The sequence below is a fragment of the Ursus arctos genome, unplaced genomic scaffold (genome assembly GCF_023065955.2).
Source record: "Ursus arctos isolate Adak ecotype North America unplaced genomic scaffold, UrsArc2.0 scaffold_17, whole genome shotgun sequence".
Classification (NCBI taxonomy): Eukaryota; Metazoa; Chordata; class Mammalia; order Carnivora; family Ursidae; genus Ursus; species Ursus arctos.
Window position 1 is genome coordinate 52,461,828 of NW_026622841.1, and position 9,436 is coordinate 52,471,263.

Consider the following 9,436-nt stretch of genomic DNA (forward strand, 5'->3'; position numbering starts at 1 on the left):
TTTTGCTTGTTAACTAGTAACTACTGGCTGAAAGAGTAATTATGTTATGTGTATTTTCTTCTTTCCAGACTGACTTCTTGAAAGCAGGGGTCAAGTTTTACACAACTTTGTATCCACTCTCCCCAAATCCTGTGCCCCAGTACTTAACGTTGGAGCCTTGCTTGTCTGTTTAATAACTGGGAGTTTATTTGAGCAAGGGTGGGGTGGGGTGCATAAAGGGTGAGAGTAGAACAAATGTAAGATATGTTTATTTTACAGATGGATACATGCCATTTTTATATCAATTTTTACCAATACCTTCCTAGCTTATATGGCAGGTGTTTCTCATATTTGATCATTGCACAAATCCCTTTTTCAAATTAAAACCAAAAGTTATCACCTATCCCTGTTGTTGGTGTCAATTGTGTTAGTATGTTACTTAAGCATATAAAAATTAAACCAACTATAAACCCTTACGATCATAATTCTTATACAACTATTAAAATTACAAGTTAAGTACAAACCAAATTTCAAAAACAATGAAATTCAAATGAACAACATGAATTAAAACTAAATTATGAGGTGCTTTACTGAAAATAAATGACTCTTTCACAACATGAATGTGGTACTAACTATAAATGGCACTATATTCCTGGTGTGATGCTTATTGCCCAGTGCGGGCTCACGGCTGTGGGCTACCTTCCAGAACAGTCACAGGTTTCTGCCTCTGTCAGTTGAATTGCATGCCCATCAAGAGTTTGCTCTGTTCCCCCATTCCCACCCTGGAGATGTTTATGCTAGTTGTACTTCTTAATTTTAATATGTATTTTAATCAAATATTTTACAGACTGATAGATAATTATGACAAGAGAAAAAGGTTGCTTCTCTAAAAAGTTCTTCAGATATTTTAAAAATTGAATGGCTAAATTGTTATATTAATACAGATGAGACAAACATAAAATATTGGCCCCAAAAATCTAGGCAATAATTGTTTCACAGTAGTTTTAAGTTCTCTATTTTAAAGAAACTGTGGCATTATGGGTATAAATTATTTAAGACATTGATTATGACAATCTAGTTATTGGACCCATGAGAAAGGTCTTGACCCTGTATTAAAATGCAGGTTAATAAATGTACATTTAAGTGGTTTACACTTAGATGTCTAAGGTACACATTACTTTACCAATGTTTCTAAGTGATCAATCTTTTATTTGCCAATGCCATATGCAAGAGTATAATTCTTGCATATTAAATCTAATTTCATCCTGTTCTTATCATTCTATGACAATACAAGTAGTACGATTTCCTGCTGCCTGTGCATTCCTAAACACAAATTAAAAATAGGGGACCTACATGTTACTGGTAGTTATTTCTTGCTATGGTGTGGCCTTCCAAAAAGTATTGGATATTATTTTTATATTAGTATAAATTTATTGTAAAAACAAGCAAAGCCCAGTATGAGTGTCAGTATGAGAAAGCCTATAGAAGATAAAGCTAATCTCCAGGAAACCACTGAAAAGTTTATTTCACCATGTTTAAGTGACTTTTGCAAAGTTTTAGAGTGACAGATTAAGCAATAGACTGAAAGTGGATGATTTTTACCTTTAAAGAAAAGGCTCCAATTCTTTCTGGTGTATTAAGTTTCATATTGAAAAACTGGTATTATTCCATACCTCCTACACTTACTAATGTAAGCGTTAAGAAAAAAGAATTGTAGAACACAGCTGGTAGAAGTATAAATGACATCAACGTCCTGAAATGTCATTTGGCAGCTGGTCACAAAGCTTTATAATTTTCCATATATTTCAACCCAAAAAGTCTACTTCTTCAGATCCATCCCAAGGATATATATTGTGCACAGAGATATGCATAAATATTTTGTTAGAAGGGTGTGTGCTACGCACATAAAAAAATTAACATACAGGGCGCTTGGGTGGCTCAGTTGGTTAAGTGTCAGACCCTTGATCTCAGCTTGGGTCTTGATCTCAAAGTCCTGAGTTCAAGCCCCATGTTGGGCTCTATGCCCAGCTTTAAAAAAGGTTTTTTAAATTAACCTACAAAAAGAGTAAAAGTTAAGACTTGAATAAATTGTGGTGATATCCAAATAATGGACTACTATGCAGAAACAAAAATCCTACTGCATGAGACTAGTGCTGTTACTGAAAAATGTTTCGTGAAAGAAGCATGATAAAAACAGGATGTATGGCATGATCCTATGTGTATTTAAATATATTTGTTTATAGAGAAAAAAGCCTGGAAGGCATACACAAAACTGTTAAGAGAAATGTATACAGTTCTAGGATTATCTAGGAACTACTGGAAGGGACAAAGCAGACTGGATTCTAGTTAATCTGGAGTTCATATCCCAGTAGTAAATTGACCAAGGTAGCATATGGTATGTCATAGCATGCTGAGTACAGTGGGTAGTGAATGCCCAGGTGGAGGTCGGCAGGGTTGTTGTCCATATAAAGTGGTCCAGGAAGGCTTCCCTGACAAGGTGACATTTGGGCAGTGCCCTACATGCCCCCCAGAATGTGATGGAGGAGATGTTAAATGTTCTACTTTAAAAAAATCTTTCAGGGTACCTGGGTGGCTCGGTCGGTTAAAGCATCTGCCTTCGGCTCAGGTCATGATCCCAGGGTCCTGGGATGGAGCCCGCAGGGAGCCCGCTTCTCCCTCTCCCTCTACCTGCCACTCCCCCTACTTGTGCTCTCTCCCTCTCTCTCTCTGTCAAATAAATAAATAAAATCTTTAAGAAAGAGAAAAATAGTTAAGTTTATTGTTGAGAAACCTTGCAAAAACTAGATTACTGGAGTGAAAAAGTTACACATCACCAGTAATAACACACAGCACATCAGGAACCCCTGATACGATCCAGAGAGAAAGGCACATCACTTCTGTGGAATTCTCACCACAAGATGCACAGCCTCAATGTCGTCATAAGAAATTATCAGACAAACTCAAATTGAGACACAATCTACAAAAATAATGCACCAATACTCTCCAAGAAGCCTCAAGGTCATGAAAAACATGGAAAGGATGAGAAACCATCACAGATTAGAGGAGTTTAAAGAGATAGAGCAAATAATTGCAATGTGAGATCCTAGTTTTGATCCATTAACAGCAAAATAAAATTACTGGAAAATAAACAAGCAACAAAACTGGTGAAATCCAAAATTAAAGTCTGTAGTTTGGTTAGTGGAATTGTTTCAATATTAGTTTCTTTAGTTCTGATAAGCATATTGTAGTTATGTAAGATGTAAATATTAAGGAAAGTTTACTGGGGTGTATGGAAACTCCCTCTTTTCACAACATTTCTGTAAATATAAAATGATTTCAAATAAAAACTCTCTCTTAAACCTTAGTATAAATGTTGAAAATGTAAGGTCAAGGAAATCTCTCAGAAATGAGATCGAGGACAGAGAAGGAAAGTAAGGACAACAAGGATTTTAGAAGATTGGTCTAGGAAAACCGAAGAAAGAGAAAACAAAGATGAAGAAGTTATAAATGAAATAATTCAAAAAAAACTTTCCGGAACTTGAAGAACACAATTTCCAGATAAATGGACTTACCAGTTTCCAGTAGAAAGCCCTACGCCAGGAAACATCATATTTCAGAACATGAGGATGAAGAGAAGATTCTTCAAGCTTTAAAGAGAGAAAAATATATATGCTACACATTAAAAAAAAATCAATATGGCTTCAGACTTCTCAAGATATGTTCAAAACTTTGAAGATAGATTCTAACTTCTTAATATCTATGTTTATTCCCATTTTTACCCTGAAAGCAGATGGGAGATTTCTGGAGCAGAGATCAGAGTTGTTATTACTTACAGCAATAACTGCATCAGTGCCCCACGCCCATGGCCTACGGATCACATGTCGGGAGCCCAATGTCACCCTGCACAGAGAGGGTCTGCCTGAAGTTGTGAATCTAGGAGTGTTTACAGGGCCCAAAATTGACCCTTCTTCTCAGAGGAGCTCAGAAGTTTTTGATCCCTAGTTGTTAATAATCCTTTGGGATATAAATGACAGGCTCCAGGGCTCTGCCTGTTCACCCCTTTCAAATGGGAACACATTGGGGGATCAAGCTCCAAGTCTTTCTGGAGGTAACTGGCTATTCAATTATCCTTTAGCCTCCAAGGCTAGTTTCTCGACCCAGCTGCCATTAAAAGTTTGCTCGAAAAGCTCTAACGGTGCAGGAACGTGAAATTATTCACTTCCTGACAGGTTATTTTCCGATCTAGAATTCTAGCCCCAGGCCAACCATCAATAAGAGTGAAGGTAAAATGAATCTCCAAAAGTTCACCTTCTGCTCACTCCTCAGATTGCGGATGTGCTTCTCCACCAGAGCAAGAGAGTAAATCAAGAAAAGAGGACAGCATGAGATACAGGAATACTTTTTACAGCAAAATTTGCATCTCTTTTAGATGCATCTCAAAGTCTGAGAATGGCCTTAAGTAAGGCCCAAGTTTAGTTGCATTATGTCAAGTGTGGTTTGAGTGACTTTGCTAGGAGTCACAACAGTGTGTATGGAATCATTCACATTCTCTTCGTTTTGAAAAGTGGCACAAACTTGAGAGATGGTCACCAGTTCCGAACACCCCTTTCCTACTATTTCCTACAGGTATTGAGGAACCCGGATGTTGTGAGCTCCTATGGTGCCCAGGTGGAGTTATTAGGTAGGCAAACCAAGCAATTACATTCAAAATGCCTGGGGTTTTATCCCAACTAATTAAATAATTGCAATAGACTTGAATCCCAAAATAACCTTAAAGACCATCTAATACTCGCCTCCTTTTTAAAATAGGGAGGTGATTCAGGAAGATCAAATCAGTTGCCCAAAGTTTGTACAGGCAATTCAAAGCAAAGAAGAAACTGAAATTCAGGAGTCCCCTCTTTTTGCTGATGGACTTAAAACAATGATAATTGTGTTTCCCATGCGTAAGAACTTTCCAGAGATGATTCACCTAATTCTCCCTTTATTATATCTCATGTTACAGATGAGGAAACCTAGGAAGGTTCAGTAACTTGTCCAAGGCCACAGAGTTCATGATGGAGCGAAGATGCCCATTCAGGCAGTCTGCACACAGAGCCCACACTCTAAGTTACTATGCTGGATTGTGTCACTCAGACAAAGAGTTTCAAAGTTTTTCAGTAGGGAAAATATCCCCACAAAACTAGCTTCAGAGATTTTAGTCAGAAATGCAGTGCCCCAGCTAAAAATTCAGGTACTATAGAACAAGAGCAGAAGGAATACTGGAAGATAACTAATAGATAGTTATGCATAGTAAAAAGAAGAATCAACAGGGACGCCTGGGTGGCTCAGTCAGTTAAGCATCTGCCTTTGGCTCAGGTCATGATCCCAGGGTCCCAGATTGAGTCCTGCATCGGGCTCCCTGCTCGGTGGAGAACCTGTTTCTCCCTCTGCCTGCCGCTCCCCCTTCTTGTGCCCTCTCACTCTTTCTCTATGACAAATAAATAAATAAAATCTTAAAAAAAAGAAAGAAAGAAAGAAACAACAAACATTAGGAACTCAGGAGTTTTAAGTCCAATCTTTCAAATCTTCCTCTTTTATATTAGGAAGTTTTAGAAAAAGCCAAAGCTTTGTATAAACTAAATAGACTATATATATATATATATAATTGAATAAATTTAATTATATATATATATATATATATATATAATTTATTTAATTATTCTACTCCAGGCTGCTTATAGTTTGGAGATTAATCTATCTGCAGTTTGCAGAATCAAAGAACTTAGATTTAATTCTATTTTATTTTTGCCTGTAAATGAGAATGATATTTACCTTTTAATATTGTGAACTAATTACTGTAAACTATAAGGCAGTCTGTAGACGTCAGCTGTATTAATTAGCATAGTCTAGTTCCACCCTATCACCAAAGTTAAACTGTGTTCTCTGCATTAACATATCACTTAAAAAAAATAAGAAAACTCTTATGATCTCATAATTCACGCAAGTGACTTTGCAAAAATAATGATTAATTATATAGCACCTAAAATTAACTCATCCCTGCCATTTTTCATTCTTCTTTTCTCAAGCCCACATTTTATTCCAGGGTATCCAGACTGTTAAATATGATCTTGTTGGCACTAATCAGGTCAACTGGTCCAGTAACCTTCCAGTCTGGCTAATATCTCCTGTTTCTTATTGGCTAAAGAGTGTGGGAAGATTTCAGAAACAGAACAGCTGACGCCTTCAAAATTGTAGGAGAAATGGCACTCACACACATACCCATAATTTACATTGAATTATGGAAACAGCATAAGAATGAAGTGTAATTAAGGTTCCCAACAATTAACCTTCTAACCATCTTTGTCACCCTGCTTGAGGTCAGTAATATTTTAAATCAATTATATCTGATCTTCAAACTCATCTTTAAGCTCAATTTCTTATCTATTACTTATGGAAAAGAACAGAACAAATTTATCTTTTGAAATAAGCAAGAGTGCTGTAAACTGCAGGAACTCACCATTTGTACTTTAGCTGAAGAAATTAAGAAAGATTATGCAACTAGCCCAAGATGGTGACATAGCTTGAAAGACAGATTTAGAATGTGAATTCAAGTTTTCTAGAACTTCTTGGAGAAGGGGTGGGAGGAGGGGCAGGGGAGAGCTCCTAACATAGATAAACATTTTACAGTTAATTTTGGCACCAAACTGGATGGCCTTTGGCCTGATGGGGTTTTTCCAGCTCACCAGATAATGGAACATGTGAAGAAGGCTGATGGGTAGCTTCATGCTGTGCTGCAAGCATCTGCGACCTTCTATCTGCAGGGTTCTAGATTACTCAGGGGCAGCCTCTACATCTGCAGCAAGATAAAACAATGTTGGTGTATTTGGTTCTTTGCATGGGAAATGTCTTGGAGAGGTCAAAATACTGGGACTCATTTATTATAGAAACCTAGGGGCAGCTGTTTGCAAAAATGTCCCTCTCTCCCTTCCAGCCGCCTCCCTAACACTAGCCAAAGTTTGTAAGGGTGCGTGCGTGGCCACTGTTGCTCCTTTCCTGGTTTAAGGGCATATTGACAAAGTGGCTGAGGGCCCAGGATCTGGAGGCAGATGGACCTGATCTGTTCTGACTCTGACAACTTGACATTGGCAGGATTTTTAACTTCTTCGAATCTTGGTGTCTTTGTCGGTTAATAATGCATTCCTCAGAGAGGTCATTAAGCATACAAAGAGATTGTATATATAGTGCCTGAGATCTGGTAGATACTCAACATATGCTAGATTTTATTAAATTCCTGATCCTCTTGACTATCCAATGACGGAGGTTCAACGTGAGATGTGAAAACAAACAAGCAGACCCATCAGAATCACCTACAGAAATCATCTTTTTAAGGCTTCTGCTCTCTGATTGAAAACAGAAAATGATTACATTCCAAATAATTTTAATAGCCTAAGATGCTTTCGCAAATCTCCCATCAGAATGATGGGCTGTCTCACGGCGACCTGAAACCAACAGAAGAAATACCTTTTCTATTCAGGTTTCCGTTAGCTTATTTGCTCTCCTACCCTCTGCACATTGTCATCCTTCTTGTCGGTGGGCTCTAAGAGAATACCTGCGGACTCTCGGCTGTCTTTTCAGAGCTGGTGCTGAGCTGGACTGCTCACCAAGCACCCTCCGTTAGAACCTTCTGAGTTATTAATATACTTGTTAAAAATTGCTGGAAGCCCAGGTTATTGTTCTTTCACACGTATAATTTTCTTTGCATCAGTAACCTTTTGTGATGCCAGGATCTATTATTTTTAAGAAATATACCTTAATCTCATATTACCATTCTTTTTTCCAAAATTACCCATGAGAGACAATGAGAATCATTCCATGGAAATGGTAATATTTAGCAAATACGTTTCCAGCATATATTCAAAAAAGTCATTTGAGAATGTTCATTTTGGTATCACACATTTCATGACCATTTATCTAAACCCCTTACTTTCTGAAGTATGTTCTGTGAACTGGATTAAAAGACATACCACAGCAGATTTTTTTAAAAAGCATTTTGCTTATTTTTGATAATTATTTGTAAATCTTTGTAAAATTTTGTAACACTTAGAAAGGCAATCATTTAACTCCACTCTGAATAGGAAGTTCCATGAGGTGGGACTGGCTTCAGTCTTGTTGCATGCCCAACACCTGGTCCGATGCCGGGCACACAAAGGGCATTCGATAAACATTTGTTGACTGATACACTTTAATCTTACTCTGGAGGAAGAATTTTATGTAAGATTAATGGAAATATCCTCAAAAGAAGAGCAAAGTGATTTAGTAAACTGGTATTCTGGAACTAAAAGGAAAACCGAAATTCTTGGGGAATAGTGTTACCTCTTCGGGGAGAAAGCTATAGATCATTTTAGAATTCATATAAAACTAGGAAGGGAAAGGTTGAGTTCGTTCTGAAATACACCCAAATTTAGAAAAGCAAATATAAATATATCCAAAAAATTAAGTGATTTCCAAGTGCCTGGCTGGTTCAGTCAATAGAGCATATGACTCTTGATCGCAGTCATATGTTCAAGCCTTACTTGGTTGGTGAGTTTACTTAAAAATAAAATTAAAAAGGGGTGCCTGGTTCACTCAATTGGGTAAGCATCTGACTCTTGGTTTCAGCTCAAGCTGTGATCTCAGGATTGCGAGAGGGAGCCTTGTGTCAGGTTCTGTGCTCAGCGCTAGAGTCTGCTTGGGATTCCCCCCTCAGCCCCTCCCCCCTTGCTCTTAAATAAATAAATAAATAAATAAATAAATAAATAAATAAAAAGTAAATTTTAAAAAATTAAGAGATTTCATTATGAAACTCAAGAGCCAGCTCTCAAAATTGCAACTGAGACCCTGCCATCGGATAATCCCCCCAGAAAGGAGGGAGCCATCTAGAGGGCAGTGTTTACACTTGACTACATGCCAAGGATCCGTGCAAAAGATGGGAGATAACAAAACCCAAGACAACTCTGAGATGAATGTATGAGTTTGTGAGAACCAAACCATGAATGTGTTGAAGATTACAGAAATGCTAAAATACACGTAGCTTCTGTAGACACTTCCAATCAAGAAGACTCCATGAGGTTCAGGTCTACAGCTTGGGGCTAAGGAGTACAGACCTGACAGATGTCAAAAGAGAACTTTCGCTTCTACTTCTTTAGTGAGAATGTGTTTTGGGAAGAAGGGAACATTTATGGTGTACCTAAAAAGTGGTAGGTGCTGGGCTAAATATTCCATACTGGTTATCGCATTTGATCTTCACAGCAGCCCATGAAGTAGAAATCCCCATCATGATTTTAGAAATGGCAAAACTAAACTAAAGCTCAGAGCAATTAAGAACGTCCCTAAATGTACATGGTAATTGCTAAGCAGAGCCAGAATCCATCCAATTCAAGTTTGCTTCCAGAAGTCTTTCCGCTAAACCACATTTCCTTATTACGCTGAAAATTTTTGC